This window comes from Schistocerca americana, chromosome 9 (assembly GCF_021461395.2).
Source record: "Schistocerca americana isolate TAMUIC-IGC-003095 chromosome 9, iqSchAmer2.1, whole genome shotgun sequence".
Lineage (NCBI taxonomy): Eukaryota > Metazoa > Arthropoda > Insecta > Orthoptera > Acrididae > Schistocerca > Schistocerca americana.
In genome coordinates, this window is record NC_060127.1 from 115,954,491 (window position 1) to 115,974,785 (window position 20,295).

The following is a 20,295-nucleotide window of genomic DNA, read 5'->3' on the forward strand; positions in this document are numbered from 1 at the left end:
ATACACGATACTTTTAGACTGGCCCCATAACCAGGAATCGCACAGGTTATGATCCCGTGAACGAGCACTCCATGTAACTGCGGCCCCTTGTCCGATCCATCGACCAGGAAAGACACGATTGAGTTGCGTCCGGACTCTAAGGGCAAAGTGAGCTGGAGCACCACCATGTAGCAGCCGCGTAACCCTTCGAATCATCGGTGGCACTTCTTCCAGCAGGGGACGTAAAGGCACCCGCAAGAAACGCCGATAGTTACGGCCTGTTACGCGACATGGAAGGAAGGCTGACCCCAAATTACGGTCACCAGTTATCCTGGGCGACACATTCCTACTGCACCGATGCTGATGACTCGCTGTCACCATACCATATGAGGTTCTGGATGCTATCCTACAAATGCCTGTTATGGAAGTCGAAGATGCCACTCTCTGTAAAAGTGGCCTCATCTGTGAATAGGATGAACGACACAAATGCTGAAGGCGTGGTTGCCTAGTAACAAAACCAATAACAAAACTGCTCCCAATGCGGAAAGTCGGTCGCTAGTAAGCCCTGCACACACTGTGAGTAATAAGGGCCGTAACAACTGTCATGGTGAATGTTCCGCAGCCGGCCGCTGTGGTCGAGCAGTTCTAGGCGCTTCAGTCCGGAACCACACTGCGGCTACGGTCGCAGGTTAGAATCCTGCCTCGGACATGGATGTGTGTGATGTCCTTATGTTAGTTAGGTGTAAGTAGTTCTAAGTTCTACGGGACTGATGACCTCAGATGTTATGTCCCATAGTGCTCAGAGCTATTAAAAATAAATGTTCCACACGGTCGTCCAGCTTACCCTGTACTGGCGGGCCAACTGCCTGGTAATGACACGGCGGTCGCCTTCCACAGTATTAATCACATTTTCCTCCAAAACAGGAGTCTGAACATTTCGGGTACGTCCTTCATGATTTCCTGCTTTCTGAAACGACCCTGTCACAGATGACAGCGAAACAATGTGGCAAACAATTATTGCTGTGGTTGTTGTCAATGGGGATAGGTCTCCTGATACAACCTAGGTCACCGACTCCCGTTGCCAGTTGCCTTTCAGCAAGTAAACACCATGTCGGCAAGCTCTCGTTTCGAATACGGATCTATTGTGCATGTTTTGGTTGGCGGGAGAGCCAACACCGTGTTACTAGAGGAGGCCGAAAGGCACGCGTTTTAGCTCACGCAGGCTGGCGTGAGGTCTGGAACACGACAAGGAAATTAGAATTTAGAAAAACGGACGTCGCTGGTGGAATACTTAACTTTAATCCATTAATGGTGAACGTCGGTCTTGACGGTACATGATTCAATATCAATAGTAACTGATAATGGCGCCTTGCTAGGTCGTAGCAAATGACGTAGCTGAAGGCTATGCTAAACTATCGTCTCGGCAAATGAGAGCGTATTTTGTCAGTCAACCATCGCTAGCAAAGTCGGTTGTACAACTGGGGCGAGTGCTAGGAAGTCTGTCTAGACCTGCCATGTGGCGGCGCTCGGTCTGCAATCGCTGATAGTGGCGACACGCGGGTCCGACGTATACATAACCCGTGTTAAAATGAACCGTTCACCAATTGCGGAAAAGGTCGATATCGTGTTGATGTATGGCTATTGTGATCAAAATGTCCAACGGACGAGTGCTATGTATGCTGCTCGGTATCCTGGACGAAGAATTGCATCCGAGTGTCGGGACCGTTCGCCGGGTAGTTACGTTATTTAAGGAAACAGGAAGTGTTCAGCCACATGTGAAACGTCAACCACGACCTGCAACAAATGATGATGCCCAAGTACGTGTTTTAGCTGATGTGGTGGCTAATCTGCACATCAGTAGCAGACAAATTGCGCGAGAATCGGGATTCTCAAAAACGTCGATGTTGAAAATGCTACATCAACATCGATTGCACCCGTACCATATTTCTATGCACCATGAATTGCAGTTCTGCCACTGGGCATAAGAGAAATTACTGGACGATGAGAGATTTTTTTGTACGCGTTCTATTTAGCGACGAAGCGTCATTCACCTACAGCGTTAGCGTAAACCGGCATAGTATGCACTATTGGGCAATGGAATATGCACGATAGCTGCGACAAGCGGAACATCAGCGGCCTTGGCGGGTTAATGTATGGTGCGGCATTATGGGAGGAAGGATAATTGGTCCCCATTTTATCGATGGCAATCTAAATGGTACAATATATGCTGATTTCCTACGTGATGTTCTGCCGATGTTGCTGCAAGACGTTTCACTGCATGACAGAATGGCGATGTTCTTCCAACATGATGGATGTCCGGCACATAGCTCGCGTGCGGTTGAAGCGGTATTGAATAGCATATTTCAGGACAGGTGGATTGGTCGTCGAAGGACCATACCATTGCCCGCAGGTTCACCCGATCTGACGTCCCCGGATTTCTTTATGTGGGGAAAGTTGAAGGGTGTTTCCTATCGTGACCCACCGACAACGGCTGACAACATGCGGCAGCGCATTTTCGATGCATGTGCGAACATTACGGAAGGCGAACTACTCGCTGTTGAGAGGAATGTCGTTACACGTAGTGCCAAATGCATTGACGTTGACTGACATCATTTTTAGTATTTATTGCATTAATGAGGTATTTACAGGTAATCAGGCTATAACAGCATGCGCTCTCAGAAATGATAACCGCTACGGTCGCGGGTTCGAATCCTGCCTCGGGCTATTACAGCACCATCTATCACAAAGCGAAAAAGGTGGTCCAACTGAAATATTCATGTTTCTTTACGTACTACACGAATATGTAATAAAATGTGGGTTTCTTTTTTAAAAAAACGCAGTTGATATCCGTGTGACCTATGGCAGCGCCATCTAGCGGGCCAACCATAGCGCCATCTGGTTTCCCCTTCAAGCTAAACAAGTTTCTTTCTTTGTAGTTTTCTCGTTTTTACGCTTATTTCGTGAGATATTTGGCCCGGTCACGATCAATGGACCACCCTGTATAAATATTTTTTTAGATCAGTTACAATCTTTAATATGTTCACGTTTTACAGTTTTTCAATAAACAAAACCCACCGAAAATGGCTCGGAGGTGTCGAAATATGTTTCGCTAATAGGAGAAAACAGTGTTTTGTATAAAAAGCGGAACCTATATCAATATTTCATTTCACATGAGTGTTCTAGATACCCGGTGTGAAGTATACAGTAAATGTGGTAGATAACAAGAGCAGGGCATATTGATAGAGAGTGGGACAAAGGGTGTTGATTGCGTGGGGCAGCTAGAAGACTGGACTAACAGGGATAATGCCACGGTCCGGCAGACAGACGTTCATAATACTGCCCTGCGTGTCGCCAGTGGCTACGTTACCCCCAGCCCACCACCTTTCGCAGCGGAGGTGGAAATCTTGGGGTAAGCTTGTTAAAGCGTGCCTGCCGGAAGGCGGGGAAAGACAAAAGACCGGCGCTTACTCCACCTGCGCTGTTTTGGGATTCCTTTGACGCAGCGCTGGGCGAGAACGTGCGTGGCGGAGCTCGCTTTCCGCGTCTATCCTCCTGCGAGGCTATTCTTTAACGCTGTTAGTCGCTCGCTTTGCTGCTCCATTCACACGTGGGAGCGAGAGAGTATAACTCGCCTCGTGCTTCCGTACGCGTCCTGTTCTCCATCATCTTGTAACGGCCCGTATATAGAGAGTGATAGCATAAAAGGACGAAAACGAGATGCGGCTACGCGCGGTCGCTCTGCCTATTGGAATTTTACTCACTTAACTTGATGAGTTTCTTGGAACCACGGGCTGCGCTGAGGCGACGTATTATGGTTCAACGTGGAAAACCCGTCGAAAAGACTAGTTGCTAGAGTGCGTCAGGAGAGTGCTTAAAACGTCCCGTTTCTTGGTACTAAGACTGAGGCTACTAAATAAAACAATTTCTTGTCCGCAATCTGAGTGCAATGATCTCATTTTAACGATACACGGTGTTACAAAAAGGTACAGCCAAACTTTCAGGAAACATTCCTCACACACAAACAAAGATAGTATGTTATATGGAAATGTGTCCGGAAACGCTTACTTTCTATGTTAGAGCTAATTTTATTACCTCTCTTCAAATCACATTAATCATGGAATGGAAACACACAGCAACAGAACGTACCAGCGTGACTTCATACACTTTGTTACAGGAAATGTTCAAAATGTCCTCCGTTAGCGAGGATACATGCATCCACCTTCCGTCACATAGAATCCCTGATCCGCTGATGTAGCCCTGGAGAATGGCGTATTGTATCACAGCCGTCCACAATACGAGCACGAAGAGTCTCTACATTTGGTACCGAGATTACGTAGACAAGAGCTTTCAAATGCCTCCATAAATGAAAGTCAAGAGGGTTGAGGTCAGGAGAGCGTGGAGGCCATGGAATTGGTCCGCCTCTACCAATCCATCGGTCACCGAATCTGTTGTTGAGAAGAGTACGAACACTTCGACTGAAATGTGCAGGAGCTCCATCGTGCATGAACCACATGTTGTGTCGTACTTGTAAAGGCACATGTTCTAGCAGCACAAGTAGAGTATCCCGTATGAAATCATGATAACATGCTCCACTGAGCGTAGGTGGAAGAACATGGGGCCCAACCAAGACATCACTAACAATGCCTCCCCAAAAGTTAACAGAAAATCTGTGTTGATGGCGTGATTGCACAATTGCGTGCGGATTCTCGTCAGCCCACACATGTTGATTGTGAAAATTTACAATTTCATCACATTGTAATGAAGCCGCATCCGTAAAGAGAACATTTGCACAGAAATGAGGATTGACACATTGTTGGATGAACCATTCGCAGAAGTGTACCCGTGGAGGCCAATCAGCTGCTGATAGTGCCTGCACACGCTGTACATGGTACGGAAACAACTGGTTCTCCCGTAGCACTCCCCATACAGTGACGTAGTCAACGTGACCTTGTACAGCAGTAACTTCTCTGACGCTGACATTAGGGTTATCGTCAACTGGACGAAGAATTGCCTCGTCCATTGCAGGTGTCCTCGTCGTTCTAGGTCTTCCCCAGTCGCGACTCATAGGCTGGAATGTTCCGTGCTCCCTGAGACGCCGACCAATTGCTTCGGAACGTCTTCCTGTCGGGACACCTTCGTTCTGGAAATCTGTCTCGATACAAACGTACCGCGCCACGGCTATTGCCCCGTGCTAATCCATACATCAAATGGGCATTGCCAACTCCGCATTTGTAAACATTTCACTGACTGCAAAACCACGTTCGTGATGAACACTAACCTGTTGATGCTACGTACTGATGTGCTTGATGCTAGTACTGTAGAGCAATGAGTCGCATGTCAACACAAGCACCGAAGTCAACATTATCTTTCTTCAATTGGGCCAACTGGCGGTGAATCGAGGAAGTACAGTACATACTGACGAAACTAAAATGAGCTCTAACATGGAAATTAAGCGTTTCCTGACACATGTCCACAGAACATCTTTTCTTTATTTGTGTGTGAGGAATGTTTCCTGAAAGTTTGACCGTACCTTTTTGTAACACCCTGTATGCAAGCTGCTGCGAAGTCCAACCTACAGTTCCTGGCCGATAAACGATTACTTTTTTGTTACACTATCACGTTCATTCTCGTAAGCACATTATTCCAAACTTTTTTATTTGTATTTATTTATTGCTGTCTTCTTACCCTGACAAGATTACACGCAGCCGATCGTCTCTTACACCTAATTAAGATTCTACATATTTTGCATTACATGCAGGGTCTTCTTCTTCTGCGTTCGCTTACGTCATAGTCCCGCAGCGATCGCAGGGTCGGCGTGGTTACAACGGATTTGGTAATGTTAGTTGTAGGGATGGCCAGACACCCTTCCTGCCGCCACCCCATACCCCCCAGGACGGAATCAGAGTACCCCAACTGTCTGAGTCGAGTGTAAATCGTGAAATAGTCCGGACGCGTGTAACTGAGGCGGAACGTGGGGACCAGCCCAGTATTCACCTAGCGGGATGTGAAAACCGCCTAAAAACCACATCCAGGCTGGCCGGCACACCCGCCCTCGTCGTTAATCCACCGGGGGGATTCGATCCGGGGCCGGCACACCTACCCGAGTCCATGAAGCACAGCTTTAGCGCTCTCGGCTACCCTGGCGGATGCATTACACACAAGGTAAGAGATTTAAAACTGCTTTTGGTAATATCTGAAAAACTGCAAATCGTATTAAACAAAGGTTATAATAAAAATAGTTCAGGTCGAAGGAAACAAATGTTGTTGTTGTGGTTTTCAGTCCTGAGAATGGTTTGATGCAGCTCTCCATGCCACTCTATCCTGTGCAAGCTTCTTCGTCTCCCAGTACCTACCGCAGCCTACATCCTTCTGAATCTGCTTAGTGTATTCATCTCATGGTCTCCCTCTACGATTTTTACCCTCCACGCTGCCCTCCAACACTAAATTTGTGATCCCTTGATGCCTCAGAACATGTCCTACCAACTGATCCCTTCTTCTAGTCAAGTTGTGCCACAGACTCCTCTTCTCTCAAATGCTGTTCAATAACTCTTCATTAGTTATGTGATCTACCCATCTAATCTCGAGCATTCTTCTGTAGCACCACATTTTGAAAGTTTCTATTCTCTTCTTGTCCAAACTATTTATCGTACATTTTTCACTTTCATACATGGCTACAAACAACTTCCTGACACTTAAATCTATACTCGATGTTAACAAATTTCTCTTCTTCAGAAACGCTTTCCTTGCCATTGCCAGTCTGCATTTTATATCCTCTCTACTTCGACCATCAGTTATTTTGCTCCCCAAATAGTAAAACTCCTTTACTACTTTAAGTGTCTCATTTCCTAATCTAATTCCCTCAGCATCACCCGACTTAATTCGACTACATTCCATTATCCTCGTTTTGCTTTTGTTGATGTTCATCTTATATCCTCCTTTCAAGACACTGTCCATTCCGTTGAGCTGCTCTTCCAAGTCCTTTGCTGTCTCTGACAGAATTACGATGTCATCGGCGAACCTCAAACTTTTTATTTCTTCTCCATGAATTTTAATACCTACTCCGATTTTTTCTTTTGTTCCCTTTACTGCTTGCTCAGTATACAGATTGATAACATCAGGGAGAGGCTACAACCCTGTCTCACTCCCTTCCCAACCACTGCTTCCCTTTCATGTCCCTCGACTCTTATAACTGCCATCTGTTTCTGTACAAATTGTAAATAGCCTTTCGCTTTCTGTATTTTACCCTGCCACCTTCAGAATTGGATAGAGAGTATTCCAGTCAACTACCAGTAAACTACCAGGGTGTAGTAGGGGGCAACTTTGAAATCTTAAATACGAACCCCCATTTCTTTTAGCGGATCTGGATTCTCCGAGAAAAAATGTAGAACTCTGATAGTCAACATTATTTCCGTTGCCTGATAGGCAGCGCTGCAATCGAGAATAATCAAAGTGGGTTAAAACCTTTGAAAAAGATAATCAAATGTTGGAAACGGTGATCATTTTATGCGGTACATTTTTTTATCTTTTAAAACGTCAGACTCCAGCTACAGGTGTAACAGTTACATGGAGCTACTTCCACTCTTTGGAGCGCGACTTTGGCAGTAGTTGATAAAAAAATCAATAAACTGTTCCATCTGCCTTCCACTTCAGTGACATTTGTGAATGGAATTACATTAGTAAGCGGACAATCAAGGATTTTTGCTGTAAATAACCGGTTTCTCGTTAAAGAGTTAGAATAACTCTCTTTCTAACTTTACAGCATCCTACCAGATACATAATTCTATGTATATTATCGTTTTTCAACAAATTGTAAGCCATTTTGGTTTTCTCTCGATTGCAGCGCCATCTATAACGTGACGAAAAAAGTATTAACGGTAAAAGTTACGCTGTGTGATAAAAAGTATCCTAACATTTTTCATATTAGGTGCATTGGTCTGCCACCTACTGCCAGGTTCTCCATATCAGTGACCTCAGTAGTCATTAGACATCGTGAGAGAGCAGAATGGGGCGCTCCGCGGAACTCACAGACTTCGAACGTGGTACGGTGATTCGGTGTCACTTGTGTCATACGTCTGTACGGGAGGTTTCCACACTCCTAAACATCCCTACGTCCACTGTTTTCGATCTGATAGTGAGGTGAAAATGTGAAGGGACACGTACAGCACAAAAGCGTACAAGCTAACCTCATCTATTGACTGACAGAGACCACCGACAGTTGAAGAGGGTCGTAATGTATAATAGGCAGACATCTATCCAGGCCATCATACAGGAATTCCAAAATGCGTCAAGATCCACTGCAAGTATTATGACAGGCAGGAGGTGAGAAAACTTGGATTTCATGGTCGAGCGGCTGCTCACAAGCCACACATCACGCTGGTAAATGTCAAACGACGCCTCGTTTGGTGTAAGGAGCGTAAACATTGGACGACTGAACAGCGGGAAAGCGTTGTGTGGAGTGACGAATCACGGTATACAATGTGGCGATCCGATGGCAGGGTGTGGGTATGGCAAATGCCCGGTGAACATCTGCCAGCGTCTGTAGTGCCAACAGTAAAAATGGTTCAAATAGCTCTGAGCACTATGGGACTTAACATCTATGGTCATCAGTCCCCTAGAACTTAGAACTACTTAAACCTAACTAACCTATGGACAGCACACAACACCCAGTCATCACGAGGCAGAGAAAAACCCTGACCCCGCCGGGAATCGAACCCGGGAGCCCGGGCGTGGGAAGCGAGAACGCTACCGCACGACCACGAGCTGCGGACGCCAACAGTAAAATTCGGAGGCGGTAGTGTTATGGTGTGGTCGTGTTTTTCATGGATGGGGCTTGCACCCCTTGTTGTTTTGCGTGGCACTATCACAGCATACGGCTACACTGATGTTTGAAGCACCTTCTTACTTCCCACTGTTGAATAACGATTCGGAAATGGCGATTGCGTCTTTCAACACGATCGAGCACCTGTTCTTAATGCACGGGCTGTGGCGGAGTGGTTACATGACAATAACATCCCTGTAATGGACCGGCCTGCGCAGAGTGCTGACTTGAATCATATAGAACACCATTGGAATATTTTGGAACGACGACTTCGTGCCAGGCCTCACCGACAGACATCGATACCTCTCCTCAGTGCAGAATTTCGTGAAGAATGGGCTGCCATCCCCCAAGAAACCTTCCAGCACCTGATTGAACGTATGCCTGCGAGAGTGGTAGCTGTCATCAAGGTTAAGGGTGGGCCAACATCATACTGAATTCCAGAATTCCAGATGGAGGGCGCCACGAACTTGTAAGTGATTTTCTGCCAGGTATCCGGATATATTCGATCACATAGTGTACTTGTTGGCAAGCCATCCTTGTATCTTACTGTAGTCTTTGTACCCTGACCATGAATCACGAAGTAATAGACGATTCTCAACTCTACGTTCACAAAGGACAAAATCGAGAAAGCTTTTCATGTTCACTTAATCATTTTTTTCACTTTTATTCGCTTTAACACGGATGTCCCGGGACATATTTCTGCTAGTCTCTTTGCAACCTGTGGACCAAACTTCCCTTGTGTTGTGGGCTGGCAGGAGAGCCAACACCGGGTACTAGAGGAAACCGAAAGGCACGCGTTTTAGCTCACGCAGGCTAGCGTTAGGTCTGGAACAGGACAAGGAATTTAGACTTTAAAAAAACGGACGTAGCTGGTGGAATACTTAACTTTAATCCATTAATGATGAGCGTCGCTCTTGACTGTACATGACTCCAGCATCAATAGTAACTGAATATGGCGCCTTGCTAGGTCGTAGCAAATGACGTAGGTGAAGGCTATGCTAACTATCGTCTCGGCAAATGAGAGCGTATTTTGTCAGTGAACCATCGCTAGCAAAGTCGGCTGTACAACTGAGGCGAGTACTAGGAAGTCTCTCTAGACCTGCCGTGTGGCGGCCCTCAGTCTGCAATCACTGATAGTGGCGACACGCGGGTCCGACGTATACTAACGGACCGCGGCTGATTTAAAGGTTACCACCTAGCAAGTGTGGTGTCTGGCGGTGACACCACACCCTGTGTTTCCTCCAAAGAAATGCAAAGCTTGTTATCTAACCTACCATCCATCGACACGGTTACATCTATTGTGTAACTCTGTGTGACGCTATGAAAAGATTGTGGCACACCAGGTGTGATGTTTCATCTCTGTGTGTCAGTGTTGAAGAAGACGACAGTTCATAAAAAAATTGGTTGTTGTACGACAGTTCATAGAAAAGTTGGTTCTTGTCACTGTTTTACACGTGTGCCTTAACAAGGTCTGTCTTTTTAATGAACGTGTTTACATCCATCGCAAATGTTTGTCTTCTCTTTCTAAATGGCCTCCTTCAGTCTCTATGCAGGCCTTGACCGTAGTAATATGCCTGAACTGAAAGTTACAATCTTCTTTGGAGCCACTGACGAAATATTACGACGCTTTAAAATTGTCCACTGCAACTGCCCTGGCAGCTTCCAGGGATCTAAGTGGTCTACTGACTCATAGTTTCTGGCCTTATCAAACTATGCTCTGACTGATTCTTTTAAAGCCTTCAGTGTTGATGTTTTGTTTCCTTTGAAGTGGCCTGGGTCTTGCCTTTTGCGCGTCACGTTATCTAGAAGTTTTGCAGTTGTATTTCGAACGGATGGCAGTTATAATACTTCATAAGTTTTCTGTACAAACAATATCCGTGACTAAAATTGCCCAATGCTTGGCCATCAGTACACTGTAGCACGTTGAGTCATGGTATTATTTGGGAGGTGAAGGTCGGTATTCAATTAAACCGACCTTCATTTGCTGGCGAAGCCAACTGGCAGTTCCTTCCTTTGCTGGTGAGGCCAACGTTTGGTCGTCAGTACATCGTAGCACACTGGGCCGTGGTGTTTTTTGGGGGGTGAAGGTCCGTATTCACTTTGACTGGCAGTTCCTTCATTTGGGAGCGTGGCCAATGTTTGGCCATCAGTACGTCGTAGCACATTGGTCGTAGTGTTTTTGGGGAGGGACTATCTGTATTCACTTTGACTGGTAGTTCTTCCATTTTCTGGTGAGTACGTTCCAAAACTATTGGAACTGTCATTTCCCTTTGCAGTTTCTTCTTCGCCATCAGACTCACAATCACTGTTCCTATCCAAACTATCAGTATGAAATTCTGTTTACTCGCCATAGTATTTTTTTACAATAGATGTGACATAACGTTCATGTGACTGGCTCATCCTCTACTCCAATTAGGTCCTCATTATTCGGTGTGTAGGTTCGATGTACCTTTCCGTGAAGCAGGTTCACAGGAATAACAGGCTTCAGCCTACTCATGTTTGTCAGCACGTGTAGTTCAGCACCGCAATCTCCAACGGTCCCAGTTCGTACTGTCACTGACCTCCAGATGGCGCAAGCGGCTTCACGCATAGTTTTACAGAGGTGGCCCACGGGAAATACGGGCCCCACAACGAACTTGTGACGTCACTGTAGTGGGCTTTTCCGCGACACTTCAGAAATGCTCGGATCTGTGTACAGTCCATTATGTAACGGGAAAGTTACCCACTAAAGGTCTTAAATTTGTCGTGTGCTATCGGAAGCTCTCATGTATTGAAATGCGCAGTGAAGATTTGTTAAAGTCGTCTGAAATAGCTAATTCCTCCCTGCCGGAGGCGGCTGCTGGCGCTCCTATGACCTGAAGTGTCACGTGCTGTGACGTACGCGCCACAGCCTGTCTTCCCCGTGCGCCGCATTTTAATGACGAATGATGTTGATAGCTGTTCAGACAGTTACAACATCCTATTTTAAACGCGTTTACACATGGTTTTAACTGTTCGGACTGGGGTACTTCACTTGTTACTATTTTCTGAAAAGTAAATTAACTGAAAATGCTCTCGTCTTCAGCCGTTACAGGATAGGTTACAGAAGTAAACATTCTGCTACTACGGTCCTTAAACTGGCTACTAAACATTAATCACATTGTATCCCTGTATGACTCACTTCTCCAATACGCAATATTATTCACACAGTCACTCTACAATGGCAAATTTCAAGTTTCATAATTTTCGCGTGTGACGCATTCATGCCCTCACACACTTTAAGGGTGTATGAAATGCCCTGTGCTTACAATGTTAAATTGAATCAGAAGCCAGGAACATTTTCTCATGAGTTATTGGGACTATACTCTTGATTTTTCACAAAACACGGATCACATTGTCTGTTTTTCCATTGAATTGATCATTTTGGAAAAAGAATGTTTAGTTTTTGAGACCTTTCATTTTTTCTAAATGTTAAAAATGTTGTACATTTTAATAAGTATTTGAAAGTACAAATCTCTTAATACAAAATAATTTCACAAATCTTTTAATTCAGATACCTTAGATGGGCTTAAAGAACAACGGTGTGTGGACATTTGCCACGGCGGATATTTTCCACAATTTGACCTGCTCCGAAGGGTTGGGTCCCTTGTCTCCCCCTCCTCCTGCTCCTTCTCTTCACCCATCGCCCGACCCGCAGTAAAGGTACTTCCTGAGCCTTTCCGCTGGTTTACTTGACATAGGACCAGAATCTCTATGGGTTCTCCGCCACGTTTCTAGAGAGAGTTTCGTTGTGGAAACTATTAAATGTATCTCCCATTGAAATCCGCACCAAATTTCGAGCCTCAGTAAAACTTCGTCAATCTTGGAGATTTTGCATTCGTCTAAATTATACTTGCCTTTTTCGGTGCTCCTGCAGCAGCTTTCGGTCGTGTGTTGTGTACCGTGGGGGATCAGTGGCGTCTGTTATTAATTTATTTGGTATGAATCTCTCGAGTGCTATTGATACTATTTCTTTGAACTTAAGCCGCATATGGTCATCACTTACATAGTTTGGAAGGATTGCAGACTGTCTCTTAGAAAGACGTCGACCGAATTTTTAGTTGCTTTTATAAATAGTCATATTTCGCGTTTAGTTTTAGTGAATTTGTTCGTTACGGAATTGAGCCTCGCTACGACTGTGTGCTCACTAATCCCTGTATCCGTCGTGATGGCTCAGGATTATTTGTGGCTAAGAGGTCAAGTGTGTTTTAGTAACCATTTACAATTTGAATGGCCTCGTGAACTAATTGTTCAAAATAATTTTAAAAAAAGCATTTAGAACCACTACGGAACTTGTTTTCCATCACAATAGGGTCTGAAAATCTATTTTTGACGTCATACGGAAGGTAGATTGAAGTCACTGCCAGCTATAATTCTATGAGTAGGCTACCTATTTGCGATGAGACTCGAGTTTTCTTTGAAATGTTTAGCAACTGTTTCATCTGAGACCGGGGGTTGGTAAAAGGAGCCAGTTATTAATTTATTCCGGTTGTCGAATATAATCTCTGTCCATACTAAATCACAGGAACTACCTGTCTTAATCTTGCTTGTGAGCTGAAACACACATTACATTATTTTTCCTTAAGTTGTGCTTCTTGTTTCTGTTGTAGTGCAGATCATTACAATTACGGCTTTTCCCTCCAAAACCTAGGATGCTTTCTCTGTGAGCCTGTAAATACCAGAGCTAAACAATGTAGAACAACAACGTACGTTATAAGCACAGCATTCTGTATTAGTTCATTTCCTTATTTCTAACATTTTAAAATTGTACGTCGCCTTTAGATGACATGTCAATCATAGATGTTCTTATCTCTGTTTATGAACGTACTTTCAGGTATGTTTTGAACATTGTCCCTCTACACTTTATTAACAAATGTTTCGCCCCAAGGGATATCGGATTTTAGAGAGTAAATTAATATGGAGTATGTCGTTCTTCTTTTCAAACTTTCACATACCCATTTCTTCTTCCCTTACTGTCATTTGGGCATGCAGTTGTACTAATTAAAGTAGGCACAAACGCAATGATCAAAAAGAAATGATTAACGTACATTCGCATTCTCTTTACATCGTTCTTTTCTTGTTGCTCTCATGTCGACGGACTGTTTCTATCGCAATCAGTAAGCTTGAAAGGAAGCTACCGTACAGACAGAGGGATCTATATTTATACTTGGCAGAACTAATTACAAACTGACATAATCGTCGGAATTGCTTTCGTTTCCCAAAAGTTATAAATATTTCGATTTCGGAAAAGAAGCTCTGTGTTTCGCCAAGATGTCGAAGAGCAAGGTCCCTTACATACTGGTTGTATCGAGTAAGATGTGGAGACGGAGGTTTGAAAGCGGACAGAAGAAGAACGAGGAAGGGCGTCCCTTACCTGAGGTATCGCTACTCAAGCTACCTGGCGAAGGGGCAAGTGTGGCAAATGTCCGGCGTGGCAAATGTCCGGCATTCGAACAACTCCTGATATTTTCATCCTCCTACTGTCTCTGAGAAAATGTCCCTTACACACGGAAAAAAAAAAATTACAGTTATGGGAAATGAACGTCAAAGCTTTTACTTCAGTGCATGCTTGTTCCATAGCTAGTATCATCAGAATTGTCCAACAGCTTCCTCTTGATAGCTCTCCTGTGCTGTCTAGCCATCTCTGAGTAGATTGTTAGTGGGTTAGCTCAATATCTGTACCGTTCTTTGTCTAAGCAACACATAGCTGCTGCGGTGCGTAATCCTACGCAGAATCCCATCTTCTGCAAAACTTTGCACTTTGTTTCATTGCGGTAATTGCGTGATGAAACAGCGTCTCGAACTCCAAAGTGAACAGTGTTTATACCTATAAACACAGTTTTAGGTAGTCTTTTCTGTATCACATGGTTCACACACTCATTTGGACTGGCCGTGAAAACATTTCTTTAGTGGACTAATGTCTGTGAGCTCTGGGAATATTGGTTTTATTTCGAGCGATATGGCAGGTGGCAGGTGATGAGGGTGATCGTATTGTTGTTTAGTTACCTTTGCTCTATTGTACTTCCACCAGCTATCTTTTCCTTTAGGGCATAGCCCATGTTGGGGATTATCAAATGGCTCTGAGCACTATGGGACTCAACTGCTGTGGTCATAAGTCCCCTAGAACTTAGAACTACTTAAACCTAACTAACCTAAGGACAGCACACAACACCCAGCCATCACGAGGCAGAGAAAATCCCTGACCCCGCCGGGAATCGAACCCGGGAACCCGGGCGTGGGAAGCGAGAACGCTACCGCACGACCACGAGATGCGGGCTGGGGGATTATCATTGCTTGAAGCTGCGTGGAAAAAAAAGAAAGGCAAAGCTCCAACTGATCGTCTCATTAATCCTACATCCGCTGTATTTTGTCTAATTTACTGACCATAGAACTTTTGGATCTGCTTTGTAGCAACATCTGTCAGTATGTTTAACCCATAAAAAATTTCTCTAGCCCTTAGTTTCTTGCTTTCATGCCAGTTTTGAGCCGTCAAAGACTTGATCCCATTCTTTTCTGAAAGTGGCAAACACACTCTAGTGTGCAGACATTCACATTGTCCCCATAGGATCTCATTTTCTCAATTTCTTCAGACGCTTTTGAGTCACCATCTCCTTGTGTATCTAACGTTGTACCATTTTACTGAGAGTTGATATGTACTTTTTACTCCAGCAACTTCCACATGACCGCTTGTACCATAAGAATTTGCTATACACTCATCCTCACCTTTACTATTCATTTCATCCTTGCATCTTCAATGCTTGGGAGGTATTGCCATATCAAATACCTTACCAATGCCCAGACTCGTAGCTGTTACAACACCAATGTGTGACCACCTTTCTGCTAGCTCCCATCAAAAGCTATGGACAAGTCTCTGTTATCATTATTTTCAACAATGTCTTCGTCAACAGCATCTTTCATGTTTTTCCTGTGCTACATCACCACTACTAGAGCCTATTGCAACGATGTGTTTGTCAGATTTTGAGGTTGAAACAGGGGAGTTCATCACACCACATCTGCAGCCCTACCCTCACCTATAGACAATAATGCATAAACCAGTCTAATGTTTCTACCTCAGAATTTACCTGTACGTGTAGTAACAAATGAAGGACTGAAAAAAAACACTTTCTTTGGAATAATTGCACATAAACACTAATTCACAAAAAAGTCCCAAATGTATGTTCGTTTCAGTGAAACATCACATTTTCCACGTTTTCACATTTTTTCCAGCAGATATTGTTCTCCAAATCATCTGGTAATAAATACACATTAATTATCTCATGTTTTGTAGTCCGAGCGTTTAGTTTCTTGTACTGTTCTTCATTCCAACTAGTTTTCTTTCTGAAGCATTCCAGGAGCAGTGGTAACAGCATCAGTGAGTGTATCGCACTATAGAGGTTCTACGCTACTGGGACGTCCAATACTGATGTAGAAGATAAATCAGACGAGTTCTGAGTACCCTTTACCTTCTTGCCCCGATGTACACGGTTTTTAAATACTTTCAGACTAGATCCTGGTATGTTAAAGGGAAGAAAACGCAATGACTTCACCAAGTATGAGTTTCGCAACAAGAACATCTGTTTACTGCAAAGGAAACAGTGCAACCGGTGCATAATCGATCGTCAGCTGTCTTGTAACGTAGCCAACAGAAACGATAACTTTCTTGTGCTCAATTGTATCTCTGGCAAAGAAGGCTATTTCAGGCATGTTTCATGTGTCACAAACATGGTGTGGAACATCGTGTCTCCCATTTAGAAAAAAAAAGATTTAAAATATTTCTACGCACGTCAGCTCAATATTTTATACACAGTTAGAAATGGGAGACTCTACATATTTTGAAAATGAATTTTCAGAAAAATCTATTTTCTCACCTCATTTCGTATACCCTTAACACCATAAAAAAAACGAGAATAATAGTGTCGAACAACTGAAAATCATGAAAATATTATGTAATTTTAACTGCAATAAAGAAAATACTGTCTAATTAACCATGTAGTGAAAAAACGTTTTAGTTTAGGCCATCCTCTCATGTATTTACAAAACCTTATTTACGTATCACGATGTACTTTTAATGGGAGGTTATAAAACTTACATTTTACGGAAATTTAAATAGCTCCGAAAATATTTCAAGTAAAGACTTGAAGCGTTCAACTATTCTTGTACTGAAAGGTTATAAAAAATTTAGTATCGATCGGTATACGGAAATGAGTTTATTAATTCACGCATCGGTGAATAATTTAAGTGGTCTGCAAAGTGTAAAAGGAAGTGACCAGGAATGGAATGTGCGTGCATAGGACGAGAGATCGCAGCTTCTCAGCGTGGAAACGCGTTCTTCAGGGCACCGGGCCTTTGAGACAGATCTTATTGCTTGTTCACCGCCAATCAATGTCGCTACGCCACAAAGAATCATATAGACAGAATACCTTCATTTGCCTTCAAAGTAACCTCCGTGGACTACAACAAGACAGTAATGGTAACGTTCGTAAAATCGCTGAAAATTGTCAACGAAGGAGATGTTTTAGAAGTGATTGAAGCATTTGCTTCACACCACCATGAATCTCTGTCCACGGTGCAAGTCCAAATCCGTATCTACAACCGCAACTGCGTGTGTGAAAATAATGCAAAGCGATTTAACCCGTTAGATACACTGCAGTTCTGACAATAGACCAAGGACTTAGAGGCCGTCCGTGTTCTTGAAATACTCCTTCACTTATAGTTTTCTATGATAATACCTCCGAAGGATTTTGTCAAATTTTCTGTAGAATGTTTCTTCAAATTAGGAACTGAAATGAAGTCATGTACCAAGTTGCCGTCAGATCTTCTATACCAGGGGTTCCCAACAAAATTTTCTCGAGGACCCCCTCACCGGGCATGATTGGTACCTTGTCATGTTGAGAGGCACCCACATGCCTTGCTCATACTGTGGCATCAGGCAGTCAGGCCTGCAAGATGAGTGGTCTGCCAAGCGAGTGGATTCATTCTTATTTATCGAGTAACATGAACTCTAGTACTCACAATTGGCTTTTTGGCTCTGAGCACTATGGGACTTAACAGCTATGGTCATCAGTCCCCTAGAACTTAGAACTATTTAAACCTAACTAACCTAAGGACAGCACACAACACCCAGCCATCACGAGGCAGAGAAAATCCCTGACCCCGCCGGGAATCGAACCCGGGAACCCGGGCGTGGGAAGCGAGAACGCTGCTCACAATTAAGTTACAAGTTATTCTCCTGTTTGAATATTACGCAACGGAAACGGAAACGCACATCTGACTATTAGTAATTTACACAACTCTGACTGTTCACTACGCACTGGCAGTACCATATTTTCTTTCTTATTTAACGGCTTTGATCAACACGTGGCCATCGCACTGAATATGAATGGCGCACACATTATAAATTCTGGGTATCGTGACAACATACTATTCGAAGGAAAAGGCCACCAATCTTTTTCTTTTCACGGTCTTATTTATTCCGATAAATTCTATAACCTAAACACACAAATTCTATAACCTACAACAATAACACATGAGAAATTCCACCCAGTGGGCATGACTTTACATTGGTGATTCTCTATCTTATGGTCTCGTAACTAACGCTACAGTGCACTTTCTGGATAGGATGGTGAATCTTTTTCTATATATCACACTTCGACTCTCACACCCATCATTACGAAAATTTCCTCCAGACCGAGCGGTACAAAAGGAACATGCATAACCCACTACCTCAGAAACTACCTTGCTACTCTCCCATGCAAACCACACATACTTAAATTACATGACATACACCACACTGCAATATGGAATACAACACAAGGAATAGTCACAACATTATCACTTTCAGCTTTCCCACATCAATTAGTATTCATCCCAGTTTCACACGACACTGCCCCACTTCGTAACTTTTCTTTCCTACTATCAACTCTGGAGGATATATGCACGTCTTCCAGTGCAATGCAAGCCAAGTGGCGTTCCTGGATAGACGGCTGACTCACCTTGCTTCTCTCTCGGAGTATTATAGTTTGAATCAAGCGTCACACGGAAACATAACACGCAAAGTAATATTAAAAACATATTCGTCACACACGCGAGTCCTCAACTGATACCATGGACGAGTACTTCTCTTTATCCTTTGTCTCATACACAGATTGAGACTCACACAGTACTCACCACGTGGAAGTTCTCCTCTCTATTTCCAACTTATAGTACACACGCCAGTAATTCAGCTTAACTTAAGCACTAGGAAGTATTTCAACTTATTGCTACATGTGGTTTCATTGTGACCGTTGGTCACTTCCGAAGATTACTACGATCCTCTTAATATTGCCTGCCTGACATTTAATTCTCCGCACAAAAGTTCCTGAAATAGAGAAATTATTATTCCAAACTACTCTTATGTATTCCACATGTATACCATTCTCCCCACTCTTTTGTCATTACGGAGCACACCTAAGACACGTCTTACCAACACAAGATCCAGCGCCAGAGTGCTGAAACATGGCCATACTTTAGGTCATCTCGCACCTCCGCCGAGGTAGGGGACACCATGCCACCGTATTGGTCAGCCACATTTCAGGCGCTCAAAGCTCAGGTAAATTTCATCTCTTTGGTTCCACCAAAGGTGACCAAAGGACCGTCTCAAAGATGCTCATATATTGCACATTCACTACCTGCGGTTAGCAGACGACCATACATTCATTCACATCACAGATCCCACCAAACTGGATGTAGGGATTTATTTTGTGAGAGTGCACATGTGATCAATTAAATAAATAAATTGTCATTCTTTCCCACACTGGTATCCAGCTTCACTGTATTAATTGAAATTGAGTTATTATTAGAAAAAATATGTTGTACTGACAAGAATAACGAAGAATGTTGTACCTATTTTCAATGTCGGGCAGTACTTACCCTTTCAATGTCACAGTATCAAGTACCTAAAAAAGCCAAATTGAGAGTCTTTTTATACGTTTTCTATGTTTGGTACTTAGAAAAAACATTGACATATTCATTATCGAAAAAATATTGAGCTTCAAACTTTTGCAATTTAGCCATTATTGTTATTGTCAAATTTTTTATTATTGCTCAAAATCTTTGTCTTCAAATCTGGATGTTTAGTATAACAAATTCCTCAAAAAAATAATTATTGAGTATGAACTGAAAATGACAGGAAAAAATTAAAACTGAGTGTATTGGTCTTTCAAGTGTACTGCACTTGAGATTGCGTTGAGTAGACATGTGTGAAAAATAAGAAAACACTAATTTCATAAAAGGTATTATTTATTTGAAAAAATATAGTTACAACAGAGTACTCCATCAGTACACAGCTAGTTTTAATTTTCAGTTCTTAGTGAGACGAGTTCAATTTGACCTTTGAGTCCATTATTTCTGAAATATTAGGTTCCAAACTTGAAACTGTCACTCTGAAATTCGACCGCATGTCGAGCCGATTCCTATATTTGTTTTTCATGAAACACATGGGA